General features: G+C 42.6%; 1 protein-coding gene across 1 annotated transcript in view; it reads left to right on the top strand.

The window, feature by feature from the left end:
- Positions 1-323: 323 nt before the first annotated feature.
- TSPAN4 (tetraspanin 4) overlaps positions 324-20,503 on the top strand; it is a 331,831-nt gene continuing 311,651 nt past the window's right edge. The window contains exon 1 of the mRNA XM_057371433.1: positions 324-401. The gene's annotated coding sequence lies outside the window, so the exon portion shown is untranslated. The remainder of the gene's footprint in view (positions 402-20,503) is intronic.

The following is a 20,503-nucleotide window of genomic DNA, read 5'->3' as shown; positions in this document are numbered from 1 at the left end:
GTTTGTACACGGATTCAATGACAAAGTCACATCTTTTTAACATTGCTTTAAAAAAAATCTGCATTGAAAATGTACAAGAAGAGATTTTCTCCAATAAGTTAATATTTGGTGACCCGAGTTTCGTTTTAGTAACAAACTCTGCTGAAGTTGAAGAATGTCTGGGGAAGTATAGAGGTGAGGGCAAGGGAATTGTGAAGCAGGGAGCAGGAATTCTGGATTGAGAAGTTTTTTCTTGAAGTGACTCCCGATRACCACCTGCCTGTTTTACTCATGAACCTGTTATTTTGTGTCTTGCAGTGGYGTCACTGAAGGGCCAGTTGTCATTRCTGTGGGAGATCAAGAGCTCCTTCCAATTGTATCCTCTGTGTCATCTGCAAAACCTCCAGTTACAGTGAGTTACGGTGAGTTTCTCCTACACACACWCTGTTTTCTCCAGTGAGGATTTTTTAGCTGTAATTTGTGATAATTATGTGTTTGTCTGTTTATACTTCATCAGTTCACTTGCTACTGCAAAAAGCTTTGATTTAGGAATCCCAGGCCAAAAGGATCCATACAGTTYCCATCCCCCAAAACCTCATACTTGAAGCTCATAGTTGCAAATTCTTCTGGCTGGCTGCGTACCTTGTGAGGAAAATGATCAAAGAYTGTGTGCTTTGGGTGAGTGTTCTGGTTTTTCATCCAATAGCCAAGATGAGAATTCGACAACATATTTTGTTCGCAAGAACAGCTTCAGAAAGGAAAGTTTATTTAAATAAAAAAAATGAGAGAAAAGTATTACTTGGGCAAGGAAGATTAAACTCGTTCAGAGTGCTGGAAGCCAGCACATCATACCTGGGTGACATCTATTTGTAGGCWTGGCAGGTGAAAAAAGAGGGTGACTCAGTGCTGGAGTGTTCCTGAGTCTGTACCTAGGTGTGCTCTTAAAATGAGATAATGGAATTTTCTGTGCAGTGCAAGAGAGCTCCCTAATTCAGTGCTATTTGGAAATGGAATGAAAACTCTTGAAAATCATCATTCTCCTTTTTAGTTTCCACCTAAAGGAAATACAGTGAAGAAAATGCTTTCCTACTCCTGTCAGCCATCTGTGATGTCCATGTAACATACAACTTGCCTGTGATTCTTTTGTCAGTAATCCTCTTTTGCCAATAACTCAGTARAACAGACTCTGGTGATTTCAGTATTTGGCATAACAGTGATAACAATTGCTTGCAAAACCATCTCCAGCTTTCAGACAATTTCAGTGTTTACCTRGTTGGAAGAGCTGAATATGTCAGTTATGTATGTCCTGTGTGGAATCCATCTGCTAGACAAGAAAGGCAGGAGCACATCTATGCATGTGTAAGTGTTTGCTTTGATGAATACTTGAGGGCTAAATGAACAAAAAAAGCCCTGTAAGTGCTTAGGGGGCTGTCAAAGACTTGTACAATTAAATGGCATTGAATGTTGACATGGTCTAGATTTTGGATTATGAGGTTGGRTGTACAGGAATTAATTGTGCTCAGGTAACGAATTCTCCTGAGAACTAATGGCAATAACRGGAGGAAGCAATGCCTTAAGAGGAAAATGTCCCAGAATCTGTTGAAAGCTTATAAGAGATTATTTTGGCACAGTGCATATTTCTAGCCTGTGTCAATATTGCAGTTGCATAAATTATACATGACTTACAAAATAAGAAAAGTTGCTTCTAGGGAGCTCTTGTGTTTTGCCTGTAAGGATGAAGCCAGCTTGCAACATATGTAGAGAATATTACCTGTCAGAAGTTGAATATTGAGTGAAAGTAATTGTTTTAATCAAGAGTAGTTAAAAGTGAGGCTGAGTTGAAGGAAAAAACAACTGCTCAGCTGGAAGACTGCTTCCAGTGCTGCAGACATGCCCTGAGATACATATTTTCTGTATTAGGAATATTGATCAGGGCCATGGTTGTACCTTGCATTACCACTGTTCTTCCTGATAATTGCAGCCAAAATTTCTTAACTCTTTAAATTCCACTCYTTTCTCTGCAACCAGGTTCAAAACATCTGGTGCTGATGTATTACATGATGGAGAGCGCTGCTCAAAGGGGTAACTTCTTGGTGGATGGATAGATATTYGGGCAGAAACTACTGGCTGAGGCACAGACATGCTGGTTTATATCATTTAGTATTCCTGACTAATCATCTGTAGTCATTGTGGGTGTTTTCTTAAGAGAGTTGCTATAAAGGAGCGGAATGTCAGGAGTGAAGGCTGTGTTCACAGTCTGAGATACACTGGTCTGAGTGCTGGGAGCCTGAGACTTCGTGTTTCTGCGAAGAAAAACCCTAGGCTGGTTTCTTTTAAGTTTTTTTTTTTCTTTTAATCAAAAGCAGGACTGTTTCCACACATTTCAGCCTGTTTTCTATTTCTCTTGAGTCTTTGTCCATTTCCTTCTCATTCTTTACAGTGCCCTGGGAAAGCTGAATCCCTCTTGAACCCAGGGAAGCCACCTCCACTAAAAACTAGCTGACARCAGAGGATGAGGTTGCAGATGAGTGATGTCAAAGACCTTTGTGTGCTACAACATTTGGCTCCTGCACCCTTGAGAAGGCAGTAATGTGCAGTTATAGCTGCTTGAGCAAGGGTCTGTGCAGAGCTGGGTGCAGGGTGGATATTGTTAGCCTTGCTGATGCATTTGCTTTCTTAACCCACAGCATCCTGGACTTTGTGCTCTCACTTGATTGTTCTTTTGTTGAGCCACCAGACTGAAGAAGCTGCACAGGTGCCTGCTGGCTGATGCGCCTCTTGGAAGGAGAATGTCTGGTAGCTACCTTAGATTATGCAAGTCCAGTTTCAACTCCATGATCTGCTTATAGATTCCCTCTGATATGATGTAGCCTATGTGCCAGTTTCCTGTCTGTTAAAGGACACTTTCCACCTTGGATGGGAACTGGGGGTAAACACAGAGCCAGTGAATGCTCCAGTGGYGTGGTTGAAGAAGTAACATAATTCTTAACCAGGATGTCTTTCTCTAATATTTCTGCACAGCCTAAACAGTATCCCTSAAGTCCTGTAGCAATCAGGGTGAGATGATGAGCATTGTACATGGATGRGGAATGCAGGGCTGTATACCATGGCAGCGATGCTAGTGAGCAAATGTGAGATCCTGGCACCCACCGTGTCACTCTGATCACTGAGCACATCTCGTCTCTCTGAGTGAAGTGGACCTGGCACCAAGAGGTCAGACAGCTTGGGTTCACATTCCTCACCTGGGATTTCACTAGCAGGTGCTGCTTTGTTCTTCATGGGGCTTTACCTCATCTGCTTAACTCCTCTGGCCTGCCTGCTGCATGTTTGCTTTCAGATTGTGCTTTAGGGTCACAGGTAAGTCTTTTACTTTGCTCTCCAAATGTCACCTGGCAAAGTCCTTTTCAGAACCTGGCTGCTTCATGGCAGCACAGCCTACCTCAGAAGAGCTGCTGTCCCTGGTGTGTCAATGAATAAGATCTTGATACGATTGACAGCTTTAAAACATTCCCTCTGAACTCTGAGATGAAAGTGAGACATTTCCTTTCTCCTTCCAGAGGGCTCATCTGCTGTAAAAGGAGGGAGGAGGTTTCCTTTTCTAAAATGTAACTCGTCTCAGGTATCATAGCAGTGTCTGTAGCTCTCCAGGGCAGCATGCTCTGATGCCTCATGCGATGGGAAACTGGGATGAAAGGCGACTCTGCCAAGAGGATTCTGTCTGCACGGGTAGGATGGTACACATGACTCTTGTGGTATTACCTGGAGCTCACTGCTGATGCAGTGGAAAGGAAATGCCGGAAAATTAGGTTTGGGTTCAAATATTCAGATTGCAGGGATGCTCCCTGGGGCTGATGGGCTTGCTTGCTAATAGCATAGTGTAGGGAACAGAATAAAGAGTTTGTTTGGTTTTGCACTGCAAATACATAAGCCATCCTTGCTTTGGCTTCCAGCCCAGGGTGAAAAGGATGGCTGAGCACCCTGCTCTTTCAGTGTTGGCAGCTGTTGTTGTCAGGGACAGATGTGACTTGGGTCTAAGATACGGATAACAGTGTTAGTGCTTTTTACTGGCAAGGTAGATTTTTAGGAGATAATGCTGTTCGTCTGTTGCACAGTTAAAGGGAAACTAGAAATGCTTTTCTCTTCTCCTGGTGGATTTTTCTCTTTTTTTTTTTTTTTTTTTTTTTTTTTTTTTTTTTTTTTTTTTTTTTTTTTTTTTTTTTTTTTTTTTTTGATTCCTCTGATGTGAGGAGATTTGCTCAAATATTCTAGTATTTAACAGTCCCAGATTATATCTTTGGTTCATCCCGTCTCATACCATTTCTTCTCATGCCAAAACCAGTTACTAGCATGGAAGCTGGCAGTTCTGGGATACCACTAGCTCTGCAGATCTAAGTCTATGTGTTTGATCCTTATAAAAATGTTTTGGAAAGCTGAACAAAAAAAACAGTGTAGGAATTTGGTGGGCAGATTAACTGCATTCCTGTTTCAGAGTGTTTATTCATAGTTTTAACTTTTTTAAGGCAAAAGGAGGCTATTTTCAGCTTGCTTTTTTTCTCCCTCCATATTAACCCAAACAAATTTCCTTCTCGAAGGAGAGGGTGGAGTTGGGAGGAAGGAAGGGTGGAATTGAAACTGCTTCATTAAATCAGTTTAAATATCACTAAAACACRATTTTGTTTTCACATTACAGTTCTGAGCATAGAAGAGTCTCTTTTACACTTTCCGAAGAGGGGAAGCTTTGTGTACAGAGAGGGTGAGTGAGGGCATTGGAGACAATGAAGTKGTTATGGAAAACTTATGACTTTTGCATGGGGTGAGCTGTCAGGAGGGCRATCCAGCTCTCCTGACTCCTGGTATCTGTGTTTTGATGGTTTTGTGGTAAACTGCTTCTGAAGCAGAGAGAGCAAGAGCAACTCCAACAGTTTCCTTACCAGGCTGATGTGATTTTGGCTTTAACTTTCATGGTTAATGACTTCAATGTGCTGCAGAAAGGGTGTCTGGCTCCAGGGCCTGTGGATCAGGTTTGCAGAAGGAAGGATAAATACTTCATACTTTCAATTGAATGATAACCCAGGAGCCGATGCTCCTTTTTGAATCTCTTGCACTTTGATGTTGACTGCTCAGTACCTCTTAGTTCTCCTTCCCTCTGTTGATAAGAGCTGAAGAATCTTGGCAGTGGAACATTTGTGAAGTCCACCTCTGGTGGAGTGTAGAGCTGTTCATGCTGTCCTGTCTGACTGCATAGGTTACTCCATAGTAAATCCTAAATTATGTCTTCTTGCAATGTTTTCCTCCTGCKGTGTGTTCTCCCACGCTGCTGGATAACGGATGAAAACCAGAAGTTATCTTTATGTCTAAAGAAAAGAAAAAGTTTCCTGTTTTAGAAATACACAGAAAAAGAAAAACAAAAACACATAAATCCTTCTCTTCCAGTGATAACTTGTTACCAAATAATTGAACTCTGTATAAGCTTAAAGCTAGAAAGGATAGCCTGATTTTCTAAGYCTCAGTCCCAGGGAACACTCCCTGCTCCTGAAGTATCAACACGGGGCAGGAGCCCTTTCTGTGGACTCTGGAGTTTTCTCCGTATCTGCTTTCTTCTCCTCTTTGCCTTCTCCYTCTGGGAGGCTGCTCCAGATTACAGCTACTTCATGCTCGGATTTCTCTGACCTCCAGCCAAGAAGAGTTCATGGTTGGTTTATCTCATTTCTGCGCCAAGATAATCCTACGGTTTAAACGTCTCTTCGTGTTTCTTGCAGCTCCCTCTCCTCAAGTGTGTTTGCAGGCAGTGATCCTGTCCTCTTTTGTGCTATGTTCTGTTAGCTTAAACAAGTAAAACTTTCCTGAGATAGCCCTCTGATTCTTACCAGCACTTCCATGCACTTGCTCTCAGTTCAGTAAATTGTCTTTGAATTGTACTGTGATCAGAAGTACTCACAATGAAGTGTGTCTGAGAAAGGGTTGCTTGCATTAATGCTGATTTCAATATCCACTAACTGGGGTTTAGGCATGGTAACATATATACATGTATTTGAGAAGACTCCTCTGGTCTTACTTTGAAGACATGAAGTAATAGTGACTCTTTCTGTCCTAGGACAGTTCTGTCTATGGTGGGTTACTTTGATGTTTTACAGGTACCTTAATTTGAATATTCTTCCTTCAGTCACTGCATCCTGAAATGCCTTTCCTTGTTAGTTTACAGAGGCTTTTATTATCAATAATCTGATTTCTTTTAGAAGCACTCTAATACTTGTAGGCTATGTAAAGCAATTAGTAAATTACAATAGTTTGTATTTCAGAAATCAAACACTCTTATTCCAAGAAAAAGTCTCTTTTAAGGTGTCTTTGAGTATCCAAAAATGGCTCACTATCAGCTTCCATCTCCAGATGACACTAGGGGCTGCATCAGCCAGAGTATATGCAAAGAATGAAAATAAAGTCCATTATTTATGACCCTCTCTCTGAGATTCCCTGGCTTGTGTGAGAAAAGTGGAACTACTTGGAAATACGTTGCTTCCCCCTGGATTTCTGGCTTCTTTGAAGGTTGTCTTGATCTTTGTGAATAATCTTGGGTTTATACGTTTGATTTCATGCCAGCAAACTAAATCTTTCTGTAATGCGCATTCCTTCAGGCTTTGYATATCACGAAGATTTGAGGGATTTCTCCCACTGTTTGGTGTAGTACTGTTTTCCTTCTGCTGGCTGAAGAGTAGCGGGATGTGGTTGTGAGCAAGGCACAGCCCGCTGTGYGCAGAGTCAGGGTTTGTTACCTGGCTGTGCTGCCTGTCCGTGAGCAAACTGCACAATCGCTGCCTGCCTCTGCCCTTAAACTGGGGGCACTGACACTGTGCCTGGCCCTGCTGAGCTCTTATATTTCCTAAACCCCTCCAGTGACACTCTCTCACTGCTTAGGCAGTGGATTTACAGGGATGGTAACAGGGCTGCTATTGAAGATTTGCTTGTGCTCCCAAAACCCATCTGATCTCTCAGGATTTAACACTCTAACTGTTGGGAATGCTCTTTGTTAGGATGCTGGTTGGGAGGGGGGCTGCGATTTTCTTTTCCATTCTTTGTGCTCTCCCAGTATCTGGKTTTTGTTCCATAGTGTCCCTTGTAATATGCTCTAAATTAGTGGCTTCTAACATTTTTGGAACAACAAACACAAAGTTTCTGGCAGGCTGAGCTCCTTGTTTGTCATACATCATTGTTCTCACATTCAGAGTGCAGTACTTGCGCTTATTGGAGAGGCTGCAAACATTTATCTTGCTCCTGTGAGCTTCTGCTGGGGAACCATTGTGTTACTCTCAGCATAAGGATGTTCTTCTCCTGCTTCACAGTGCCTTACTATAAAGTCTTGATTAAAGGTGTAGTAATACAAATACGCTTGTCCTGAAATCAATTGAGTGAATACCCCATGCYTTTTTAAGAAACCCCAAAACCCCAATGGATGTAAGTTGCCTTCTGAATTTTAACTGAAATCCTACCATGAGAAAATTAATTGGTCTTTCCTTTTCCCTTGGAGTTTTAGTGCAGAGTTAAATGATTTTGGCAAAATGCTTCCAGGTGTGTAACTTTGATAATCATGATTTCATTTATAATTATTAATAAATCCTTTGACAATGACAGGGTTTTGCCTTTAGAAAATGCCTGTGAGCCCTTCTGCTCGATTTCACTGCCAGTATTTGTATGTAATGGATCAGATATGTATGTTCAGAAGGCATGTGTCTTTAACTGAGTGCATTTTCTCTAAGATGACAGCCATCCTTGTTCTCTGGCTATCCTTAACATCATTTAAAGCATATCATAAACTCAGCAATTAAAATWACTTGATATACATCCCATTGTCATTGAATGATTTTTCACATGTGCAATTATAGTGTCTTCTGCCTTCTCTTTTCAAGTTTTTTGGAGGGAGAAAGTCTGCTTTTGAAAGTATTCTTTTCCTGCCCTGTCACAAGCAGTGTTAGTTCATTCTGCATTACTTTTTTAGTCACTTGCTCTAGTCCTTTACAAGTGCAATTATATAATTCATATGAATTTAGAAAGGGAAAGATGAAGATCTCTGCACATGTCTGTTTTTTTATCCTCCACAGAAGCTAGGAAAAATTCAGATTAGTATTCTTGAAAGTAATTAGCATTGGAAATAGAGGTTAAGGTTGGACAGTTTCTCGTGTGTGCTGGGGCAGATGATTCTGGAGTTTGTTTGCCTTTTGTTGGTAGGAGTAATCTCTCAGTTTTAATAAATGACTGGTTTTGAGTCCTGAAGCAGCTTCCCCATAGCTATTTTTTTTTCTTGTGGGAGAAGGTCAGTGTCTGGTTTACTTTGAATTGAAAGGTTAGCCCAGCCCTCTGTATTTAACCTAGAATGCGGGCAAGCAAACAGCCTCTGCTGTGGAATTTGGTCTGAATAAGGCTGATTTTATTTGTTTGTACCACGGCAGTGTTCACCAGCCCCAGCTGGCAGCTCRTGCTGTGTAAGCACGTGTGACTGCAGGACAAGCAATGGTCCCTGATCAGACAGGTTTCAGCCCATGTGGAATGACTGACCACTGCTTTAGTAAACACTCCTGCCTGACCAGAGAGTCCATCCTAGCAGTGCCCAGCCCTTCCAGATGGAGGGAACACACAGTTCATGGTGGGAGCTGTACTTCATGCATACACAGTGCAGGCAGTCWATCTAGAGTAGCTGCAACATTTCCCAGGTGTTAAACTTGGGAAACATCCTTGCACACAGGCTGCTTCTTTCCCTGAGTAACACCTGGACAAAGACTGAGCAGCAGTGGGCTGCTGGTGTCCTGGTGAAGGCGACTCAGTCCTGCACGTGCTTTTCCTGGAGAGCCCTTGCATGTGAGCAGGGACAGGAGCTATGGGCTGTGTGCATTGCAACCTTCTCCCAGCCATCTGTGTTGTGGGACAAAGCAGCACCTGTCAGGAGAGAGATACGGGAACAGTTCAGGGTTTGACTTCTATTAGGGGCTGATCAGTTTGGGCTGGATGAGCTCTTCTGCCAGGCCATATATTGGGACATTTGCARTCTACATCATTAAGTTCTATTTAAAGACTCATTTGCCTTGTTCACTCATTAAAAAAAGGTTGTTTTAACAGAAATCTGGGGTTTATAATCTTCTGCTCTGCTCCTGCAATCTGCATTTAAACTCAGGATTAGGAAATGATGGACAGCTCTGTTGACATGAATCTAAGGGAGAATAATTCAAAACTGTCAGTCTTACGAATTTTCCTACAATGCTCTTGAGCATCAGTAAGGTCTATTTGTATCCATCTGTAGGCTCAGGAATAGTGTTGCTTCTACTTGCAATTTCTTTGCATTTAAAAGGCTATCTCTACAACTATAAGGGCTGCATCTTGATCCATTTTAAATGGTAGCACAGATTGCATAGAAGCCTGGGACTTGTGTTTGCATTCTCCAGAGTAAGATTTACAGTCATCATAGTGAGAAGTGGATTAATTTCTGCCAACTCCATGTGTGTACTTGAATCTCATCTCTGCAGTCATTTTGATGCTTTGAGTCCAGCATTAGCTTCAGATGCCTATAGYCCATCTGTCTGCCTCTGACTGACTTACATGGGCTCTCCTTCCACTCAGGAAAGGGAAAGAGATATTTTAGGACTTAGTTCCTTTGACCCTGCTTTAGCCAACTGCATTAGAAACAGATGAATTGTGTCCTGCAGGTGACTGTTTCTCTCTGCTGACTGCGGTGTCAGACACTGATATCAACATTTGCTCAAATGAATCCTGTATRAAATATATCCAGTTTTAAATTTAACTGATCAGGCGTTTTCAGTGAAGTGTAGTCCCCAGCTGGCAAATACATCCTGGTGCCCAGGGAGCTGGTTGTGTGCTGTAACTTTCTCTACTTTTATTCTCCAGCTCTTTATCTAGAGAATGAAAATTATTCCATCATGACAGGAACAGTGGCCTTTAGAAAGCTCCTTTTATCTACACAAATACATTCTGCGGTATTTTTCCACTTTTGCTTATCCATCTTAGAGCTGGATTAACTTCAGAAAGACCTTGTATGGAACTCTGAAGCACATTTATTTCTTTGACCAGTAAATCAGTATTATAGTTTCCTGGGGCCTGGAAAAGAGGGTTTTATTATGGAGTTATACTAAGTCCACTTTCCTGAATGCTGAATTTCCAAGGAAAAGATATAAATCTCCCCTGTGAAGGAGAAGCAGCTATATGAAAAAGACTTCAGGTGCCTCATTCTCTTTCTGTTTATGCTTGCTTGTCTTTCTTTCCTACCTTCCTCCCTTTCCTCAGGTGTTGCTATATATTACTTAATCTCCTTTAAGGTAAGTATAGCTTCTTTGTCATTGTGTGGAGCACATCAGTATTCAGAAGCGCCTTTTTTTTGTGTCAGAGCCAATATTTTGCATCTTTGTAACCCTAACCTTCTTGGAACTCTCCAGATAATATTTTTCTTCCCTTCTGTCTTTTATTGACTGTGGTACACTGAGTATTGCTTCCCTCCCCAGTAACTTTCTGGTTTTTATTCATGACTAATACATCCTTTTTATGAAGGAATGAAACCTATTTACAGAGAAAAGCAAAGCTGCTTGCAGGGGCTTGATGGAGGTGACAATAGGAAGCACAAGTGCTTGTGTACATGAGGTCTAGYGTGCATCACAGAGGCACAAATTCTGTGCTCCACAGGATCCTTCTGGCTGTGCCCACTCTGTCTGGGAAGAATTGTGCTGAGGCTTGCTGGCAAGGTTTGGGTGAGCAGAGAGAGTGACAAAATGGGGTTCCATTCTCCCAGCTCATGCCAGAGGACAGGAAATCCCAGCTGCTTTGCACCTCTTTGTCTCTTCCCCATTATTCTTTGTCTGCTTATGGTGCAAACTGCTTCAAGAAACTTTATTCCTGCAAGCCAGTACAGAATACAGCCTGTGGAGCATTGCATCCTTCCTTCTGTGTCCTACAGTCATTTTAGGAGACACTGCTGTAGTTCCAGGAGCCAAAGCTAGTTTTCACATGACTTTTCTCCCCTTCCCTCCCCTCCTCACCTTAGTCATACAGCCTTGACACAATCTCCTTGTGTGCATGTTTTAGAAGTGTAGGAATTCCCATGGCATAATGGCATGCAGGGGAGGAGGGATGATTTACCTGCTTTGCAAATATTTATCATCCTGTTCAYATGTGGAAGCTCTCAGATAATTTCTGCCAGGATCTTCTCTTCCGCAGCAGATTTTTGGACCACAGAACTGAYGTTTGTGGGGTATAATAGACTGTGCAAGAACACCTAAGCAGTCTGTTGGTGTGGAGGATGGATCTCACCAGCTGCTTTGGTTCTGGTTGGTATCCCCCAAAGTTCTTTGGGTTCCCTAAGTGTTATGGTAGTGAGRGATCAAGAAAAGTGGACCGCTGATTGCAGCTGTAAGGAAAACTTTTTTATTTCTTTGGGAATATTATTCCAGACCACCCTTGCTTTTATCATAGATTAAACATTAATTACAGCTAYATTGTAGCTTCTCTGGTTTCACCTGACATGCTCAAGGCCTGGATGAAATGCAGACCTGCGATTCAGGGTTGTGGACCAGTGTTTTAAATGTGTGTTATGGCATCTTACTAGCAGAGTTTTCGTGTTCACAGCTGGTCTCTTAAATATGCAGCTGGCTTGTCACATTTAGGCTGCTGTGTTCATTGAGTCAGTKTTGTTGATTATTTGCGGCGAAGTACAAAACACACCTTTGAGTAACATTTATTTTTCAGCAATCCGTGTTTTGGTAACTATAATTTGCAGATAATCTAGTCTCAGTTTTGCACCTTCCTGTTGGTGGTCTCCCAGCCTTACAAGAATGTTGTCCAGCCAAAACTGGAAGTGGTCACCAGTGTGCTGTTCAGAAACTTTTGATTCTCTGCTTTKAAAGTGCTGTAAATCTAGTTCATAGATGACAAATCTGGCCACCTAGGCAAATAAACAAAAACACTCAACACACCAGAATTTTTCAAGATGAGGTAAAGCTCTGACAGGAATAGAGCAGTAGGAGAGAGCTGGTGGTGGGGAAATCTGACAAGTTAATTTATTTTTGGTGTTTTAATTGGATTGGTTGGGAGACAGAAAAGATGGTGCAGGAGACAAGAGTCATGGAGTCCTGGGGAAGGGGAGCACGGAAAGAACTGTAAACATGACCAGCAAAATAATCTAGTTCATGTGCAAAGTCCATTTAAATGTAAATTACCCAAAGTGATTTTTTAGTGGAATTTTTTATCAGCGCAGTGTAGAAAGACAGAATTATTTTCCCCATTGTTTAAATACGTGATGCAGACAGCTGTAGAGAGCWGTAAACATCCCTCATCTCTCCACCTCCTCACACCCACTTTTTTCCTTTAGGCTCCTTGGAGCTGTTCCCTGCAGCAATGCTTCCAGGTAGTGACAGTTTGGATGTTCACTTCAGTCACCAGAGCCCTGTCAGGGCCAATTAGCATCCTAATGACTGGCATGTACCATCTTGATAACATTCAGTCTGTGCTCTCTATCAGGGGACCTCTCCTCTTAAGAACCCATCGTGTCCATACTGGTCATATAAACCTGTAAGAAAAAAAAAAGAGAAGAAAATTTCCATTTCATCTTGTCTTCTGAGTCCCAGGGGCTTCAGCACTGAACAAATATACTGTCCTTTCGTTTTGCTCAAAATGATGAATCTTGGCTTCAGGGAGGGGGACTTAAATCAAACCATTGCTCTTACAGGTGCCGAGGACTTTGGGCTGAAGCTTCAATGAGGCGAAGTAATGCAGTACTTGTTCTTCAGGGCTCTGTTGAATGAGAGCAATCAAAGACATAGCCACACAGTCTTTAAATATTGAGTACCTGGCCAGTATGAGGACTAAAGTGGCACTTTTCTGAAATTACCTCTRCCTGTTGTTGTTCAGTGGTCCGCTGCAAAATCCACTCCAGTAGCATCTGCTGTCAAAACTGTGCTTTTGTTGTTCAATCAAACCAGAGCTGAACGCAGTGCAGAGACCTTTTGGGTAGCACAGGTCAGGGCRTGCTGGTGAGATTTAGGGGAGGCTTCACAGCTACTACAGTGCATGGGAGTCCAGGATGTAAACGTGCCCCTCAGCACCCTTTGTCAGTGTGGAGATTGTGGAGTTGGTGCTCTGCTCTGCCAGGCTGGAAGGGGAGCATCTCCTCTAGCAGCAGCAGAGTTCAGTGCTGCAGTATTAAATCACCCCATCCTCGCACTGTGTTTTATTGTCCAGTGACAACTGAGCTTTCTAGAGAGACTCAGGCAYCTATCCTGATTTGCAGCTCTGAAAGTCAGTGTTCCTACTTGTTAATATGGCATTGTTGTCCAATCCTGCCATGTCCTAGCTCTTCATTGGCTTAAATGGAGGGCTGTGATGCCAGGGCCAGCTGGTTGGCACAGCTGGCACAGCCACACTGGGTCATCTGGAGGGAGAGGTCAGCAGTTTAATGGGCCTTAAGAGGAGCCAAATCAGTGGTGATGCCAAAGAGCAGCTGAAGGGCAGTGTGTTACCATGGCTGGACTGAAGCTGCAGTAGGGAGGATTTCAGTTTATGGGGCTGTGGAGGTGGCACCTTTCACTGGTAGCAGAACATTGTATTACTTGAAATGGCATTGCTAGCATTCTGAGGACAAAAAATRCATCATTCCCTGTAAGGGGCAGCAAATCTTGAATGTGAATTCTGGAGAGTGAGTGAACAAGAATTATTATTTTTAAGGTCATAACTATTCTTAAAACACACACAAAAAATATTCCTAGCCCAGTGTGTAAGGCTGAAAGACAGCRCATTAACATATCCACATGGTGCATATGTTATTTTTAACATTGCTGTGAGAATTTTCCTGAATTTTTTGAATGGCGTTTGCATTTACTATCAGAATGCTGTCACATTGCCATAATGACATTTTAAATCCTAAACTTAATGTTTTGATGTGATCTTCTGCAATGTCACARGAACTTGATGGGCAGGAAAGCTGTGGGTACATAGACAGGAGTGATGTGTTCGTTCAAGTGCTTGCCTGCACCTCTTGTCTCTTCTGGATGGGTCCCCAGGAGACCTAAACCTGTGCCCTGGAGCCTTTTCTTGAAAGTGCCACCTTGAATGTCATGGTTTCTGCTACAATCTGGTTTGTAATGCACTGAGCCAGCTCTCATGTGCAGGAGGTATAGTAAATCAGCAAGGCTGATTGACTGCGTGCTCACAAAGTACCGAATGGAAGCCTTCCTAAAATGGTCCAATGATTTGAACTCTTCCTCTTGTGATCTCTTATGTGCATGAGATAGGTACCTCTGAAACTGATGCCCTCTGTCCCTCTCTTGTGGGTCCCTGAGCATCCCCAAATTTGATATTCTAGGTATCACACGGTTGCAATATGCTGCTTTCCCCAGGGTGTCTTGCAATAAACCCTGCTGAAGGTTACAGTTAGTTTTTCTTTACAAACAGGAAGGCCAAAAATGTAAAATAAAACATAGCCTCTAATAAAAGTGTGATTATAGTGTAATGATCTCTCTTGAGAAGCTTAGGTGCTTAGTGAAGTGTCAAGTATTAGATGAAACAGGGAAAGTTGGCAGAGCTGATGTGAAAGATGGATAATAACACGGCAGATTTTCCCACATTAGTCTGCCTGTATTCCTAATCCTGACCTAGAGCTGTTTACCTCTCCCTTCAGAGTAAGGAAGTAACTAGGTTTCTGTGGCCTGTTTAACATGAGGATAATGCCCTGCTGCTTTCTAACATGTGTATGAGAAGACAGCAGGCAAGGGTTCTGTGGATCTGACTCAGATTTGGAACTGAAGCACATTTATCACCTGGAAGCCAGGGCTGGTTAGTTGTCCATGCTGCAGAGAGGGGCAGAGCCCAGCACGAGGCAGTCCTTCTGTACCCGTGGAGCTTCACAGCCTTCAGAGCCATGTGGTTTCTTAGGACTGAGGGCAAACTGAGAGTTAGGGGTTTGGGATTGGGGCTTGAGGGTGATCCCCAGCTACCCAGGAAAGCATAAATGTCGTTGGTGTGACTACTGACATAYCTGTTGTGGCCAGATCTGCAAAAATCATATAGATCTCTAACTCCCACTGATCTTGAGAGGATTAGGTGCCTACATGACTTTGTCTATCAAAACTGCCCGCTTCAGTTCTTCTTGTGCAAAATCAATAAAATACTACGTYTTGTTTTTACCTCCCAGTCTGGCTTTGTAAAGATGCGAGGGATTTATCCTGAGGATTTGTTTCTGAGTCGGTGTGGACACACTCACAGTTGGGGCTCTCATCACAGAGTAATTATAGCTTTATGTCAGGATACAGAGMTGTCACGCACAGGTTTCTGCTCAAGCACAGAGTCTTCAGCTCAAATGTGGTCGAACCAATAATCRGAGGCACTCGGTGGTTTCCTGTAGTGCAAGACAATTCCCAGAGATTAATGTAAATGTAAGAGTGTTTCTAGTGGAAGCAAACCACAGTCTTGTGATTGCATTAGACATTTCAAATGGCTGTGTAAATACTTGGCAACTGCATATTTTTGAAGCGCATTTATTCTTGGTGCAACTTAGATCCTAGCTCGGTGATGAATTACTTTAAACTTTAAACTGAACTCCTTGTCCTGATGTCAGGATGGATTGTGATCYTAAAGGTGACTTGTAAGAGAAAACAAATATTTATTTGGCTTGTGAATATTTTCATCATATAGTAGGTGAAAAGAGCACAAAGAGCAGATTCTTCTYGAAAACATCAGTGGTGGCTGAAGGAATACTAAACCTAAAAGCATTTCCAAATATCCGATCCATGTAGTTCTTTGAGGCTTGCAAAATTTGCTTCTGAGTCAGGTTCCTTTTCTTTCATGTCCACTTGAATTAAACACTGAAAAAACCCTCTCTATTTCAGAATTTCAGTGTCCTTTCACTGAAGGTACGTGTACAGCAGCTKCCAGTGTCTATTTGCAGCACAATTATGGAGGAGACTTGCATTTGGCTTTGTCAGTTACAAAAAGCTGGCTGCTGAAGAGGTAGAAAATGGAGACCTAAGAGTTAAATTTAAAATATATCCAAATACTTGGAAGGAAGAAYGCTGCCACCACCTCGCCACTCACAAAACTCATTCTTTTCAATTGCTGGGACTGATTTTAATCCCACTTATGGTCTGTATTTGTTCTGTACAAGTTGATTTTTACCAAGTGACTGACAAAGTCGTCTCAGCATCGTACTGTAAATTAAAGCTAAAACACCCATGAGCTGGTGTGATGGTTGGTTTTTGTTTGGAAGCAAAATATCCACCCTAGCATTTACATTTTTTGAGGTACAGACTAGGGTGTTTTGCTTAATTCCCCCCTGCACCCTTATGCTTACTGCTTTTTTTCACTCRTTCTATATCTGTATTTAAAGGGTTTTCAAAAATCTCTGTGGAGTTAAATGGTGTACCTTGCATTTATTAGGATTTCTTTTTCAACAATAATGTTGATTATCAATAATGAATAATGCCCAACCATATGCCCATGACTTTTACTGAATTTGTGGCCTGCATTTTCCTAGWGTGGCATCATGGCATGGTATTTAGGCAAAGCATTTTGATGAGGGAAATCTGGTCTCTGTTTGCCTTCGAGTTGGGACTGGTGGGCATAGCTGTTGTAGCAAATTCCTGGTGTAGCCAGCTGTAAGAGTCCATAGATAGTCCATAGCTTAAATCTGTGGCTGCAGCAGGTTGAGAGGACACGTGAAAAACAACGTGTGAAGCAAGCAACAAATTGCCTTTCTATCAGATTATATTCACTCTCTGTTTTGAGTTTTTTCACTTGGCTGCAGATTTGTTGTGGAGCAGTGTAATTGTACTCKTGGCCCTCCAGGAGAGGACTTCTGAGCTTGGTTTTGGGATGGGTGTGTAAGGGGAGGTCTTTGTGCCAGGGTTCTGGAATAGGGTCGGTAGCAGGAATGCTGTGCAATCTATAGTTCTGCTGGATGAAGAGGTGTCATGAAGATACATTAGTTTTCTCACAGTGAACAGGAGGAAAGATGGTCCATCTTTTCTTCTGTTCTTAGGCTGCTTGAGCTCTGTCTCATTCTGACCAAGGAGTCTATAGAATCTCTTGGACTRATTCCTAAGCCTTGCCTTGTGCAGCCCTGGCTGCCTTGAGAAACAAATGGCGAGCATGGGGGAATAGTGGCCAGAAAATGAGTTTTGAGGACCATGCTCTGTTGTTGCAAATTAGTTGAAAGTAGGTTGGTTTCTTTTCTGTGCCAGGGACGGACAACAAAGAACTTAAATGCTGTCAGTGGCCCTTCTGGTCCATTGTGGCTGGCTGACTTGGAGCTCACACAGTACTGAAAATGCAATCCTCTCAGGATTGCCAGCGTTAGGGCGCCAGGCACAGTTCTGCAGCACTGCTCTGCAGAATGTCTGCTTGTGCAGTTCATTCTGGCCTCTGTGGCTCCYGAGACAGTTCATTGTCTGTCAGAGCTGTATGTTTTTCCCCTGTTCCAAGAATGTGGTTACAAATATTGTGTGTCTGGCTTATTACTTTGAACATTTTTTCTGCCACCTCACAGGGCTTCCTTTTCCACCACCCAAGTGCAAAACACTCATCTTCATTGTCAGCTCTTCCTAGCCCACCCCTGCCCTGTGTGTCTTGTCCGGCATTCAGACATCAGCTCCCATCTGCTCTGTCAGCCTTGAGTCTTCATTTGTCATGCAGTTCGAAAAAACCTCCTTCATGTTTTTTTTCCATGTCACATCTGGCAAGAGGAGCTCTACTTAAAGGTCAACAAATCTGACAACTTTTCTCATTCTCAGTCTTCCCATAGCACTCTCCTGTGCCAGCAGCAAGCTGGGAGGTGATGAGACAGCTGCTTCATGGGGAGCACCTGCAAAGCTTGAGGGAGAGAGAAGCTCCTGAGTGTGACAGAACTGCCCATGTTCCCCTTTCTTTGCCCATGTCCCCCTTTTTTTGCCCATGTCAGTGCCCTGTGGTAGCCCAGGGAGGAGTGGGGTATGGGAGGGTGAGAGCACTGCCTGCTGGGGCTGATGTGGTCTTTGCTGAGCCTCTCTGCTCCAGTTCCTCCAGCAGCAGCAGGGCTGCCTCTGCTCAGCATTCCTCAGCCTCCAGTAAGGGGTGAATCCCCCAGGGACCTTACCAGCAAAGTCCTTTAGTGCATGGACAGTGGCCCCATGGCTTTGTGCCCACTGTATTTAGTAAGATGCTTACCAAAATACGCAGGAATGCCTAACAATTCCTTCACTACTTCAGTGCTGGTCACTATGCACTTGTTTAAGGTCTGTCCTTCTCTCTTGCCATGGAGAAGCACASTGAAATTTACATTTTGCCTAAGAGGGAGTGCACATTCCTCCATCAATGACAGAAATAGTGCCGGCTGTGGTTTCAGTACCAACAGCGACCAAAGCTCCCCAAGAGGGAATTTTTCTCTGTTCCACTCACTTGGTAGACAATGTCATGGGCTGATTTTTGTCTCATTATGTTTTATATGCCTCAGTTGTTTGTATATGTAAACAGACCAAAGAAAAATTACTGAATCAAGTCCCCAGTATTGAATCTATGTTTTTCTCATGTATGGCTTTACATGGATTTTTTTTCCAATCTTTGTTTGTAGGACACTGTGTTGTACCTCCTCCCAATGGTTGCACTCTGCCAGAGCTAGAATCTACTCCTAATGCTTTTTCCTTAGCTGACTGTAATTCWGTTGTAACCTGGGAAGTATTTCCTTTTAGTGTGGCCAAATGACATATCCAGCTCTGTTRTTGATATATGTGCATCACAACTAGAGGTCTGATTGAGAATCTGCGTGGGACTGTGGATCTTCCATTGATTTTTCCATAGGTTTTGACTGTACCTCTAATTACTTATCTTCCTTGGTGAATCTGTGCTGCTCTGTTTACTTTGCTTGATGAGATAAGGATCATTCTGTTCCTCGGTGAGATGTATTCCCAGGAGCCTTCCTTTTTTTCACCTGTGCAGTGATCACTTTATATTTTAGCAACCTGATGCTAATAAGTGCTACAGCATTAGCTGAGCCTTGGAGACAAAGCCACTGTAACTCAGCCCCAATGTGCCCATGGGTTCCTCTCAGGGTGTAAATGGGTGACTCTGGCTGCCCTTAATCTACATCAAAACTCCCCCAATACTGTGTTTGTGAAGGGATGACACGTCACTCTGTGCTTTGCTTATCTTGCTCATCTTTTATGGAATGGTCCTTCCTTGTTAATCCCCAGTTGCTATAGGGAGTTTTCTCTGTGTTTCTCTTCACCTTTTGTCCCACTGATATTTTTGCACCTTCTTTTTTTTGTGTATGTCTGGCTTTTCTMTCCCCATTTTTTTCCCAGTGGTTTTTATTGTTTGGTACGTGGATGTCACTTTCTATCTCCCTCCTTGGTGTTTTATGGCTTTTTTTCATCTCATGTAGCACTGGAAAGGCTCCTCTGTGAGTGGGTGCTTTGGATGTGCATCCAGCTAGACAAAAATCATCAACTCAGTCTTCCCTGAGAGCTGGGAGGAAGATTACAGGAGCAGGATTTGTGTCAGGATGGTTCGCTGATGTAGTCACATTTCGGAAATTTGGTTGAGGAAGTTCATGGGAGCACACTGCAGCCTGCTGAGCCTGAGGAACCAAGCAGCTSGACCAAAGGAGAGACGTAGGACCAAGAGCCAAGAACATGTGCTTTGCACCAAGATTGCAAAGWCTTTGCTCCTGCTTTGAGCACAATCACTCAGCTTCTGCAGAATCTGAATTTYGTCTGTAGCCCACGTTAATTTATTGCATTCATGCATTGAGCTGGCTGCATTCAGTATGTCGATTGAATGGAGAGATGATTTAAAAACATGAAGTGTCCTGGAGAGAGATTAAACTGTTTCCTTGTTCAGTATTTCAATCTATCTATCAGCCATGAAAATTGAAACTGCAAATATTAATAAATTAATTGAACATTTGCTACTCCCTTTGTAATGATACAGCCAATCCACAAGCAGTTGTATGATGAGTCATATCTTTCAGAAGCAGATTTTTTTTTTTTTTAATCATGAGGTTATTTCACAGTATTGGGTTTTGTTTTTAATTTRTCTTCTGCTTTATAAACATTGAGGCTTATTATTACCAAGCTTTCTTCTGCAGTAAGGAGGAGCAGAAACTTAGTTTGTACTTTTTTTTTTTTTTAAATGGCAGGGCAGTTATGCTCAAGAGGAGATCTACAATAGTAGTAAAAATTGACAGATCTACAGCTTTGTCTGTATTCTTTTAGTTATRATTTAAAGCACTTTAAAGATTCGGCTTTCTGTGATAAGCAGTGAATGATGTTAATTGAGCATTCCTGAAAAAGATTTATAGTTGGCTCTTTCCCCCCATTCTTTCTTATCYCCTCTCCCACCCCCATTTTACCAAATTCACAAGTTGCTACAACAACATCAGGCATCATTTTCTCAGTGTCAGTGCACCAGGACCACAGTGCTTTGGACAGGAAACCTGAGCAGGGTAAATTCCCAAAACTTCCTCAAAGATCTTGTTGCAATTTCTTGCCCTTGTTTGGCTATTTGTGTGGGA

The sequence above is a fragment of the Malurus melanocephalus genome, unplaced genomic scaffold, assembly GCF_030028575.1.
Source record: "Malurus melanocephalus ecotype Western Australia unplaced genomic scaffold, MMel_1.1 scaffold_147, whole genome shotgun sequence".
In the NCBI taxonomy this organism is placed as follows: domain Eukaryota; kingdom Metazoa; phylum Chordata; class Aves; order Passeriformes; family Maluridae; genus Malurus; species Malurus melanocephalus.
This window is presented reverse-complemented; position numbering and strand designations above follow the sequence as displayed.